This window comes from Amblyraja radiata, chromosome 39 (assembly GCF_010909765.2).
Source record: "Amblyraja radiata isolate CabotCenter1 chromosome 39, sAmbRad1.1.pri, whole genome shotgun sequence".
In the NCBI taxonomy this organism is placed as follows: Eukaryota; Metazoa; Chordata; class Chondrichthyes; order Rajiformes; family Rajidae; genus Amblyraja; species Amblyraja radiata.
Genome location: NC_045994.1, coordinates 1 through 12,924, shown reverse-complemented (window position 1 = coordinate 12,924; position 12,924 = coordinate 1).

Here is a 12,924-nt window from a genome sequence, read left to right as displayed (position 1 = left end):
AGAATGAGGACATCTCCAATGCTCTGGTTTGGAACACCTCATCCTGGGTGCAGATGCGGCATAGACGGAGGAATTGGGAGTAGGGGATAGAGTCCTTACAGGAAGCAGGGTGGGAAGAAGTGTAGTCCAAATAGTTGTGGGAGTCAGTAGGTTTATAGTAGACGTCGATCCGTTGTCTGTTGCCTGCGATGGAGATGGTGAGATCTAGAAACAATATGGAGATATCGAAAATGGTCCAGGTGAATTTGAGTGCCTGATGGAAATTAGTGGTGAAATGGATGAAGTTAGTGAGTTCTGCATGGGTGCAGGAGGTAGCACCAATGCAGTCTTCAATGTAGCAGGGGTAGAGTTTGGGGATATGGCCACGGTACGCGTCGTATAGGGATTATTTTACGTAACCTACAAAGAGGCAGGCATAGCTGGGGCCCATGCGCGTGCCCATAAACATCCAGTGAATTGGCATCACTGCCTTGTGTGGCAGAGAATTCCACAGATTCACAACTCTCTGGGTGAAACGTTTTTCATCATCTCAGTCCTAAATGGCATACCCCTTATTCTTAAACGGTGACCCCTGGTTCTAGACTCCCCCAACGTGGGGAAGCTTTTTCTTTCATCTACCCTGGCCAATCCTCTAAGAATTTTACGTTTCCATAAGATCCCCTCTCATCTTTCTAAATTCCAGCGAATACAAGCTCATTCGAGTCTTTCTTTCATCACCGTTGAATGGCTGTGCTGGTTTGAAGGGCCGAATGGCCTACTCCTGCACCTATTGTCTATCATATGTCAGTCCCGCCATCCTCGGAATTAACCTGGTAAACCTACACTGCACTCCCTCAATAACAGTAATGTATTTCCTCAAATTAGGAGACCAAATTTGCACACAATATTCCAGGTGCGGTCTCACCAGGACCATGTACAATTGCAGTAGGACCTCCTTGCTCCTATATTCAAATCCTCTCGCAATGAAGGCTTTCTTCACTGCCTGCTGTACCTGCATGCTTACTTTCAGTGACTGATGTACAAGCTCACCAATGTCTTGTTGCACCACCCCTTCTCCTAATCTGACACCATTCAGATAATAATCTGACTTCCTGTTCTTGCCACCAAAATAGATAACCTCACATGTATTCACATTATACTGCATCTGTCATGCTTCTGCCCACTCAACCAACCTATCCATGTCACCCTGCAGCCTCATAGCATCCTCCTCGCAGCTCACACTGCCACCAGCTTTGTGTCATCCGCAAACTTAGAGATGTTACATTTAATTCCCTCGTCTAAATTTTAATATATTTTGTAAACAACTGGGGGTTCCAGCACCGAGCTTTGCATCATCCCACTAGTCACTGCCTGCCATTCTGAAATGGACCCGTTAATTCCTACTCTTTGCTTTCTGTCTGCGAACCAGTTCTCTTTCCATGTCAATACCCCACCCCAATACCATTTGCTCTAATTTTGCACACTAATATCTTGTGTGGGACCTTGTCACCAATAGTGTTCTTATACTTTCTGCTAAAGGTTCTATCACGAGGGCAAATAGCAGGGGTGATAATGTCTATTGCCCCTTGATAATTGAAATTTTGAAGATAACATGTTATTGGTTAGTATTCTTGCCGTCGGCTTGTCATATAATAATTTTACCCATAAAATAAAATTCTCTCCCATATTACATTTTTGCAGTACTTTATAAAAATAATGCCATTCTACTTGATCAAATGCTTTCTCTGCTTCCAGAGAAACAATTGATACATCATCCTCTTCCGTTTTATGTGAGTACATTATATTAAACAAGTGTCTCAGATTATTGAATGAGTATCTTTTGTGAATAAACCCCGTTTGATCTAGATTTATTAATTTGCTAATATATTTACTCAATCTTCTCGCTAAGGTCTTTCCTACTATTTTCCGATCTGTATTTAAAAGTGCTATAGCTCTATATGAACCTGGTTCTTCTAGATCTTTATCTTTTTTTGGTATAAGCGTAATAGTTGATTCAGCTAATGTTTCTGGTAGTATGTTTTCTTTAAAGGCGTGAGTGTATAGTTTTTGTAAACATGGGGCAGTTATCTCGTGGAATCTTTTGTGAAATTCATTGCTAAAGCCATCTGGTCCAGGTGTCTTACCATTTTTCAGTGGCTTTAGTGTTTCTTCTATTTATTCAAGTGTAATCTGTGCTCCTAGTTCCTCTTGTTCTGAGAGTTTTGGAAGGTTACAGTTATCTGAAAAGTTTATAATTTTGATGTCATCTGTTGTGGTTTTGGATGTATTCCAATTTTTTATAAAATTGAGCAAATCTTTTGTTAATACCTTTAGGTAATGCTAATAATTCGCCTTTCTCTGATTTAATTTTAGTAATTGTATTTCCTTTTCTCGTCTTTTCAGTTGACGTGTGAAGTTTATGTGGTTTATCACCGAATTCAAAGTTTTCCTGTTTTGTAATTTAGAATAGTTTTAACTATTGCCGAAAACATTCTGTTTATTTTAAATTTCAATAATGTTATCTTATTATGTTTATCTGTGGTTGGATCTTTGGCATTATCTAACTCTAATTGTCTAATTTTATTTTGGAAAGTTTGATATGAAATTATAACTCCTCTGATAAATGCCTTGAAAGTTTACCATAATAAGGAAGGTGAAATACCTGGTGTAACATTAGTCTCAAAAAAAATTCAGATGTTGTTTTAAATATGTATAACCTTGTGGGTTATTAAAAAATTTGGGGTTTAAACCTCCAAAAATATGTTTTACCCGGCATTCCTTTAAATTTTAATAGAAAAGTTAGCGGGGAGTGGTCAGAAATAATACTGTTTTGATATTTAGGATTGATTGTATATGGAATTAATTTCGTGTCTACTAAGAAATAATCAATTCTTGAAAAAGTTTTATGTACCGGCGAATAAAACGAATATCCCCTTCCAGTTTCGTTAGCAATTCTACATACATTTATAACCATATAACCATATAACCATATAACAATTACAGCACGGAAACAGGACATCTCGGCCCTACAAGTCCGCGCCGAACAATTTTTTTCCCTTAGTCCCACCTGCCTGCACTCATACCATAACCCTCAATTCCCTTCTCATCCATATGCCTATCCAATTTATTCTTAAATGATACCAACGAACCTGCCGCCACCACTTCCACTGGAAGCTCATTCCACACCGCTACCACTCTCTGAGTAAAGAAGTTCCCCCTCATGTTACCCCTAAACTTCTGTCCCTTAATTCTGAAGTCATGTCCTCTTGTTTGAATCTTCCCTATTCTCAAAGGTAAAGCTTGATCACATCAACTCTGTCTATCCCTCTCATCATTTTAAAGACCTCTATCAAGTCCCCCCTTAACCTTCTGCGCTCCAGAGAATAAAGACCTAACTTATTCAACCTATCTCTGTAACTTAGTTGTTGAAACCCAGGCACCATTATAGTAAATCTCCTCTGTACTCTCTCTATTTTGTTGACATCCTTCCTATATTTGGGCGACCAAAATTGTACACCATACTCCAGATTTGGTCTCACCAATGCCTTGTGCAATTTTAACATTACATCCCAGCTTCTATACTCAATGCTCTGATTTATAAAGGCTAGCATACCAAAAGCTTTCTTTATCACCCTATCTATATGAGATTCCACCTTCAAGGAACTATGCACGGTTATTCCCAGATCCCTCTGTTCAACTGTATTCTTCAATTCCCTACCATTTACCATGTACGTCCTATTTTGATTTGTCCTGCCAAGGTGTAGCACCTCACATTTATCAGCATGAAACTCCGTCTGCCATCTTTCAGCCCATTCTTCCAAATGGCCTAAATCACTCTGCAGACTTTGGGAATCCTCTTCATTATCCACAACACCCCCTATCTTGGTATCATCTGCATACTTACTAATCCAATTTACCACACCTTCATCCAGATCATTGATGTACATGATAAACAACAAAGGACTCAACACCGATCCCTGAGGCAACCCACTAGTCACCTGCCTCCAACCCGACAAACAACCATCCACCATTACCCTCTGGCTTCTTCCATTCAGCCACTGTTGAATCCATCTTGCTACTCCTGCATTTATACTCAACAGTTGAACCTTCTTAACCAACCTCCCATGAGGAACCTTGTCAAAGGCCTTACTAAAGTCCATATAGACAACATCCACTGCTTTACCCTCGTCAATTTCCCTAGTAACCTCTTCAAAAAATTCAAGAAGATTAGTCAAACATGACCTTACAGGCACAAATCCATGCTGACTGTTCCTAATCAGACCCTGTTTATCCAGATGCTTATATATATTATCTCTAAGTTAAGGGACAGAAGTTTAGGGGTAACATGAGGGGGAACATCTTTACTCAGAGAGTGGTAGCGGTGTGGAATGAGCTTCCAGTGGAAGTGGTGGCGGCAGGTTTGTTGGTATCATTTAAAAATAAATTGGATAAGCATATGGATGAGAAGGGAATGGAGGGTTATGGTATGAGGGCAGGCAGGTGGGACTAAGGGAAAAAAAGTTGTTCGGCATGGACTTGTAGGGCCGAGATGGCCTGTTTCCGTGCTGTAATTGTTATATGGTTATATGGTTAAGTATCTTTTCCATTAATTTTCCCAGCACTGAAGTCAAACTAACAGGCCTATAATTGCTAGGTTTACTCTTAGAACCCCTTTTAAACAATGGAACAACATGCGCAGTATGCCAATCCTCGGGGACTATTCCCGTTTCTAATGACATTTGAAATATTTCTGTCATAGCCCCGGCTATTTTTACACTAACTTCCCTCAATGTCCTAGGGAATATCCTGTCAGGACCTGGAGACTTATCCACTTTTATATTTTTCAAAAGTGTCAGTACTTCCTTTACTTTGAAACTCATAGTATCCATAGCTACTCTACTAGTTTCCCTTACCTCACATAATTCAATATCCTTCTCCTTGGTGAATACCGAAGAAAATAAATTGTTCAATATCTCCCCCCTGTCTCTTTCCCTTTCTCTCTCTCTCCTCTCCTCTCCCCCCTCTCCACTCCCCCTCTCCCCCCCCCTCTCCTCTCCTCCCCCCCACTCTCACCCCTCTCCTCTCCACTCCCTCTCTCCTCTCCCCCCTCTCCTCTTCCCCTCTCCTCTCCCCCTCTCACCTCTCCCCCCCTCTCGTCACCTCTCCTCCCCCCCTCCTCTCCCTCCTCTCCTCTCCCCCCCACTCCTCTCCTCCTCCAATCCCCCCTCTTTTTCTCCCCCTCCTCCCCTCCATCCCCTCCCCCACCGTCCCTCCCATAAACCCCCTCCCCTCCACACACCCCTACCCATTCCCTCCACCCTCCCTGCTCCCCTACCCTCACCTCAGCCCCCTCTCAGCACACCCTTTCTCTCCCCTTTCTCTCCCCCATTTCCCTCCCCCTCTCCCCACTCTCCTCCCCCTATCTCTCCCCCTCCCCCCCTCTCTCCTCCCCCCTCTCTCCTCCCCCCTCCCCCTCTCCTCTGCCCCCCTTTCTCCCCTCTTTTTCTCCCCATCCATCCCCTCCCCCACCGTCCCTCCCCTAAACCCCCCTCCCCTCCACACACTCTACCCCCTTGCCACCACCCTCCCTCCCCCTCCCTGCTCCCCACCTCTCCCCCTCACCTCACCCCCTCTCAGCACACCCTCTCTCCCCCCCTCTCCCCCTTCCCCCCCTCTCCTCCCCCCTTCTCGCCCCCTCCCCCTCTCTCTCCTCTGCCCTCCCCCTCTCCACCTCTCCCTCCCCTCCTCCATCCCCTCCTCCCCTAAATCCCCTCCCCTCCACACCCCCTACCCTCTTCCCTCCACCCTCCCTCCTCCTCCCTGCTCCCCACCCTCTCAGCACCCCCGCTCTCCCCCCCTCACTTTCACCCTCTCTCTCTCCTCCCCTCCTCCCCAACTTTCCCCCCTCACCCACCCTCCCTCTTCTCCTCCTCTCCACCCCCTCTCCCTCTTGTCCCTCTCTCTGTGTTTCTGTCTCTCTCTCTCTGTCTCTGCCCCTTCTCTATCTGCCCTCACTCTCTACCCCCCCCCTCCCCTCTCTAGATGTGACTGCAAGTTGGGGGCTATGCGTCAGTAGATAGGGTGGTTATGGGGTAAAAGGAGCAAATTAATAATATTAATATAATATCAAGGGGGGTAATTAGCGTGAGTGCGGGGTGGGGATGGTTAGTGTGTGTGACGCTGCATGTCGCCTCCCCCCCCCCCCCCCCACATCCGCACGTTGGGGGAACAGACCGAACGGGTCTGCACCTGGTCTAGTCTGTTCTATTAGTATTTGTTATATATGTGTTTAAAAGTTCGCTAGTCTTAGATTTTATGTTACCCCTCCTTCGTTTCACGGATTTGTCTAAATATGGATCATAGACACAGTTAACGTCCCCCCCCCCCTATTATTACATTTTGATAATTAAACTCTGATATTATAGCCAGGATTTTATTAAAGAATTGGGGGTTATCAAAATTAGAGGCATAAATATTTATCATAGTAAGTGGGGTGGAGTAAATTTCTCCCGAAACTATAACATACCTTCCCTCTTTATCCGATATGATATTCTTTGATTTAAATGGCATGCCTGTTCGAATAATAATAGCCGTGCCTCTGGATTTGGAAGTAAATGAAGAGTAATATGTTTAATCGATCCAATTTGCCTTCACTCTATCTGTGTTTGTTGTTTCATGTGTGATTCAATGTTTGAACAAGTTAGGGCGTTATTCTTTGGAGCGCAGAAGGTTAAGAGGGGACTTGATAGAGGTCTTTAAAATGATGAGAGGGATAGACAGAGGTGACGTGGATAAGCTTTTCCCACTGAGAATAGTAAAGATTCAAACAAGGGGACATGACTTGAGAATTAAGGGACAGAAGTTTAGGGGTAACATGAGGGGGAACTTCTTTACTCAGAGAGTGGTGGCTGTGTGGAATGAGCTTCCAGTGAAGGTGGTGGAGGCAGGTTCGTTGTTATCATTTAAAAATAAATTGGATAGTTAATGGACGGGAAAGGAATGGAGGGTTATGGTCTGAGCGCAGGTATATGGGACTAGGGGAGAATACGTGTTCGGCACGGACTAGAAGGGTCGAGATGGCCTGTTTCCGTGCTGTAATTGTTATATGGTTATATGGTTATATGATTCCTGCAGAAAAATTATGTCAGAATTAAATGATTTTAATTGGGCAAAGATCTTGCCCCGTATGTTCCAGCTACAGAACGTAATTTCTCCGTTTATTTTGTATACCGTCTTGCATTATTCATCTATTTGGTATCTTTAAGTCATATGATGCAAGCAGATACTTCAGAGCTCTGGGTGTTGGGTAGTCGTCCCTAACTTTTAAGTTTATTTGGCATCTCCTTTCTAAAGTGTACCTTAAAAAAGATAAGAAAGTGTATTGTGATAAAAATAAAAACATAAAAATCATAGTAGTAAAAATAAAACGTGATGTTAAGATATCTAAGAGAAGATACCTTAAGAAAATGAAACCACCAGAGGTGGGAAAATCTTTATGGGCTACCGTTGATGTTATTATACATTTAGCTCCGCCCCCTTGACCGAGGATGACGGGCCGTTTCATATTTGTGAACGTTATCCAATCAGAGCAGAAAAAAGAAAGAGAAAGAGATAGTTCTAAATATATATACACATTTCCAAGTAGTCTAGCATTAAATATATACTAACATTTACCATATGTAAATTATATGCCCGTGTTTACCTATACACCCGAAGTGTCATAGGTTTAAATGACAATAAATTGCATTCTATTATTACATTACATCCCCCTTTTAAATCTATCTTAGACAAGAGCAGGTTCCAAGGGGTTAAACAGTCAGACTCTTGGATATTTTCCAAGTGTATGACTCCTCCCCTTCATTCACACACGGTTATATTAGTATTGTTATGAACATTTTGGTTAGTTACTTTCTATTAATATAAATCATTATTTTTAGCTCATTATCTTTAAACTTAATTAGGGTTAGTTAGCATCATAAACGGAGCTCCCTTGTTCTCTGCCTCTGCAGTCTGTCTGTGAATTTTTTATTTTTTGTCCTGTTGAGGGTTTAATTTGTAGCGGGTTTTTAAATGTGTATATGTGGGGGGTGGGGGGTGGGTGGGGGAAACGTTTAAATCTCTTCCCTGCATGGAGACCCGACCTTTTCCCTGTCGGGTCTCCGTTGCCGTTGGGGCCTAGCGATGTGGAGCGGCCTCCACCGGAACGACCTGGAGGCTCAAGTCACGGAACTGCGGATCAGCGGAGCCGTGGACCTGCTGCGGAGCTGCGGAGCTGTGGACCAGATGCGGACCTGCGGACCTACCTCCGGGGAGCTGCGGAGCTGCGGACCTACCTCCGTGGAGCTGGCCAGCTTCGGAGCGTGGAGAGCTGCGGTGGCGCGCTGGTGCGACCCGACACCGGTGGATGGTGACACCGGGAGCTCGCGGGTCCCCGGTGGGAGACCGCTTTACGGGGCACCATGGTTCTTTTTTTGTATGGCTGCAGAAACCAAATTTCGTTTGAACCTCATGTGAGGTTCAAATGACAAATAAAAGGTATTGTATTGTATTGTAGGTTAGTCATTGTTAGATTAGATTTGATATTAGATTAGACTTTATTAATCCCCTTATTCAGGGGAAATTCAGATGTCCTTGCAGCACACTAATAAAAATACAACATAGCATTCAAGAAGAATTTCAACACCAAAACACAAAAACATCCCCCCACAGTGATTCCCACTGAGGGAGAAGGCACAAAGTCCAGTCCCCATCCTCTTGTCCACCCAGAGTCGGGCCTATTGAGGCCTCCACAGTCGCCGCCACGGCGCCCGATGTTCTAGCCGGGTGATGGTGCTCCGGCATCGGGAGAACCCCCAGCGGCTTGGGGTGCCAGGAACGGCCGCCTTCCCACCGGAGACCGCGGCTTCCAAGCCAACAGACCGCGCCCGACGGAGCTCCACACACTGGCGATCTCGGCGAGAGATCCCAGGCTCCGGGATGTAAAGTTCAGCGTCGCAGCTGGCCGCTCCACAGAACCGCGGCTCCACAATGTTCTCATCGGCGGTCCCAGCATACTGGAGTTCCAGCGCAGCGACCCAGGAAAGGCATCGCCCGCTCCACGTCAGCGCTCCAGCGCTGCAAAAGCCGATGTTCTGCGCCGCCGCCAAAGCCGATGTTCTGGCCAGGTCCCCTCAGGGAAACGTCGCTCCAGGACCCGCTGGTAGGCCGCGAGGACAGGTCGAAGACGCTGCTCGGAGGAAGGCAACCCCTCCGACCAGGTAGAGACTTGAAAAGCAGTTTCCCCCTTCCCCCCCACCACCCCCCACACATAAAAAGATTAGACCCCCTGACTGTACACTTAACGTACTAAAAATAATAAAAAAGAAGGGGAAAAAACGGGCAGCTGCAGGACAGGCAGCCGTTCAGGACAGCGCCTCCTCCGGACTGAGTTACGTTAGTAGATAAGTATTATTGAGTTAGTTAGGTTAATTAATTATTTAATGTTAATATATAATAATAAAATAGTTTCTTAAATCAGAAATGTTTATATTCCAGTCCCTCTATATATTTTTTTCCGTGTTCCCAGGTAGACTTTGTTTCTGTATCGTCAACTTCAATTTGTTTATCTTTAAGTCTTTCATTCAAAGTGAAACATGGACTGTGCGCTCGAAAACACATTCCAAGCAGAAAACACGTCTAGCCAGTGTCTAGTGGAGAACTCCGCCATCTTAATGAGTAAATTATTTTATTAAAAAGTCTGATCTTTGCCGGTTCTCCTCTGTAGACTTCTAAGGGGTGTTTTCTGATAATCACTTACTCCCTTGCGATGTCTTGTGCATATTTAAATGCCAGTTCTGGGTCCGTAAAGGAACGTTCAGCAGAGTTATAGGTTATCCTCATTTTTGCAGGATACATTACTCCATATCTTACATTCAGAATATGTCTTGTCTTTGTGAACGTCCCCTTTTTTTGGCGATTCCAGGGGGGTAATCCCGAAAGAATCTGATGTTATCTCCTTCAAATGTCAGATTCGATCCGTAAGAAATCTTTCTCATTGTATGCAGAGATGTCAAGAAATGTAAATATCATCTGTCTTGGGGGGGGGGGGGGGGGGGGGGGGGGGGGGGCATTTGGTCTTGTTTGAAAACTTCCCACTCGGCGAGCCACGTCTAATCTCGGGTTTTCCGGTAGTTTAAAAACTTGTTTAAGTAAGTTTAACGGATTCCCGTGGTTAAGCTCCAGTCTCTCGCCTTTCCTTAACACCAACAATACTTAAATTCTGCCTTCTCGATCTCACTTCCGAATCAAGACATTTATCAGACATTTTGGCAAGTGGCCCCTCAGCAGATTCTTGTGCTTTTCTCAGACGCTCTATCTCCTTAGCCATATTGCTCAATGTAGTCTCCATTTCTTCCATCAGCGTGTCGTACTTTTTAGTAGTCATGAGCATGGCATCAAACTTCTTATTACAGTCTTTTTCCACCCGGTTAATTTCTGCAGTTCACTTTTTGTCAACTTCTTTAACCTGCTTCTTTAAAGAAGTGAGTTGCTCCTTTAATTCACCACAAGCATTTTCAAATGTTTAGATAGATTATTCTCCAATGTACTGTTCCTATCAAGTCTCAGTTGAGAAATATCTTTAGTAACATTGGCTCTTACCGACTGTTCCATTTGCTTAATCTCTCTCCTTCTCCTTTGAAGCCATTTCAGATGAAGGTCTTTGAAAATCAGCTTCTTCTTCTGAGCTTTCTATTGTTGATTGCAGATATTGCAGATTTTTGCCGAGTTCTTTAAGATCTGGTAGATTATCTAGGTCTCTGTGGAAGATAACCCCCCCCCCCCCCCCCCCCCCCCCCCCACTGCCTGCTTCAAAAATCCATCATTGTACCGGTACCAAAAAATGTCTCCCCAGCCTGTCTGAATGACTACCTGGTGGCCCTTACCTCGGTAGTCATGAAATGCTTTGAGAGGCTGGTGAAGAAACACATCTGCGCCTTCCTCCCTCGGAACATGGACCCATTGCAGTTCGCATGCCGTCCGAACAGATCCACGGACGATGCGGTATCCCAGGTCTTGCACACTGCTCTCTCTCATCTGGACAGCCAGAAGGATGCTGTTCATAGACTACAGTTCAGCCTTCACACGATAGTCCCCACCAGACTGGCCGGGAAGCTAATGGAATTGGGGCTCAACACCTCCCTGTGTGCCTGGGTCCTGGAATTTCTCACCGCCAGGCCCCAGGTAGTCAAGATGGGAGGGAATACATCGAAGTCCCTCACCCTCAGCACAGGATCGCCCCAGGGTTGCGTCCTCCATATAACCATATAACCATGTAACAATTACAGCACGGAAACAGACCATCTCGACCCTTCTTGTCCGTGCCGAACACGTATCCTCCCCTAGTCCCATATACCTGCGCTCAGACCATAACCCTCCATTCCTTTCCCGTCCATATAACTATCCAATTTATTTTTAAATGATAAAAACGAACCTGCCTCCACCACTTTCACTGGAAGCTCATTCCACACAGCTACCACTCTCTGAGTAAAGAAGTCCCCCCTCATGTTACCACTAAACTTCTGTCCCTTAATTCTCAAGTTATGTCCCCTTGTTTGAATCTTCCCTACTCTCAGTGGGAAAAGCTTATCCACGTCAACTCTGTCTATCCCTCTCATCATTTAAAAGACCTCTATCAAGTCCCCCCTTGACATTCCGCGCTCCAAAGAATAAAGCCCTAAAGTCCTCAGCCCCCTATTGTACTCCCTGTACACACATGACTGTGTGGCTAGGTTCAGCTTCAACTCAATAATTAAGTTTGCTGATGACACTGTGGTGGTGGGCCTGGTCTCAGACAACGACGAGAAGGCCTACCGGGAGGAGGTGGCTGATCTAGCACTCTGGTGCCAGGATAACAGCCTCCTCTTGAACATCAAAAAAACGAAGGAGCTGATCATGGACTTTAGGAAGGCACATCATCCGAAGACGTACACTCCATTGAGGATAAAGGGGGGATCCTGTGGATAGGGTGAACATCTCTACATCTCCGAGGATATGACATGGGCATCACACGCCTCAGCACTCGTGAGTAAGGCAAGGCAGCGCCTTTACCACCTCAGGCAATTGAGGAAATTCAGTGTCTCCGAGGATCCTCCAGTGCTTCTACGCATCGGCGGAGGAAAGCATCTTGTCCGGGAACATTACCATCTAGTTTGGGAATTGCTCTGCCAAGGACAAGAAGGCTCTGCAGAGAGTAATGCGTTCGGCCGAACGCACTATGGGAACTTCACTTGCCCCCTGCAGGAACTATACATCAGGTGGTGCAAATCCAGAGTCAACAATATCATGAGAGGCACATTCCACCTGCAACGGACTGTTGCAGCTGCTACGGTCAGGCAAACGCATCCGTTGCCATGCGGTGAGAACGGAGAGTTTGAGAAGGAGTTTCTTCCCAGAGGCCATTCGGACTGTAAACGCCTATCTCACCAGGGACTAACTCTACTGAACGTTTTTCCTTCCATTATTTATTATGTAAAAGAATATGTGTGTTATGATTGTTTATAGTTTGTTTGGTTGTTTGGTTGTTTGTCTTTTTGCACAAAAGTCCGTGAGCATTGCCACTTTCATTTCACTGCACATCTCTTATGTGTATGTGACAAATAAACTTGACTTGACTGGACTTGACACAGATTAACCCTCTCCTTCACACGCACACTAACGCCCCCACCCACACACATACTAACCCCCCCCCCACGCACACACACACATGAACGTCCGCCCCACACACACACTAACCTCCCCCCACACACACACTAGCCCCCTTCACACACACACTAACACCCCCACACACACACTAATCCCACACACACACACTACCCCCCTCCACATACACACTAACCCCACCCCCCCCACACACACATTACCCCCCACATACACACTAGCCGCATTCACACACAGTAACCCCCCCCC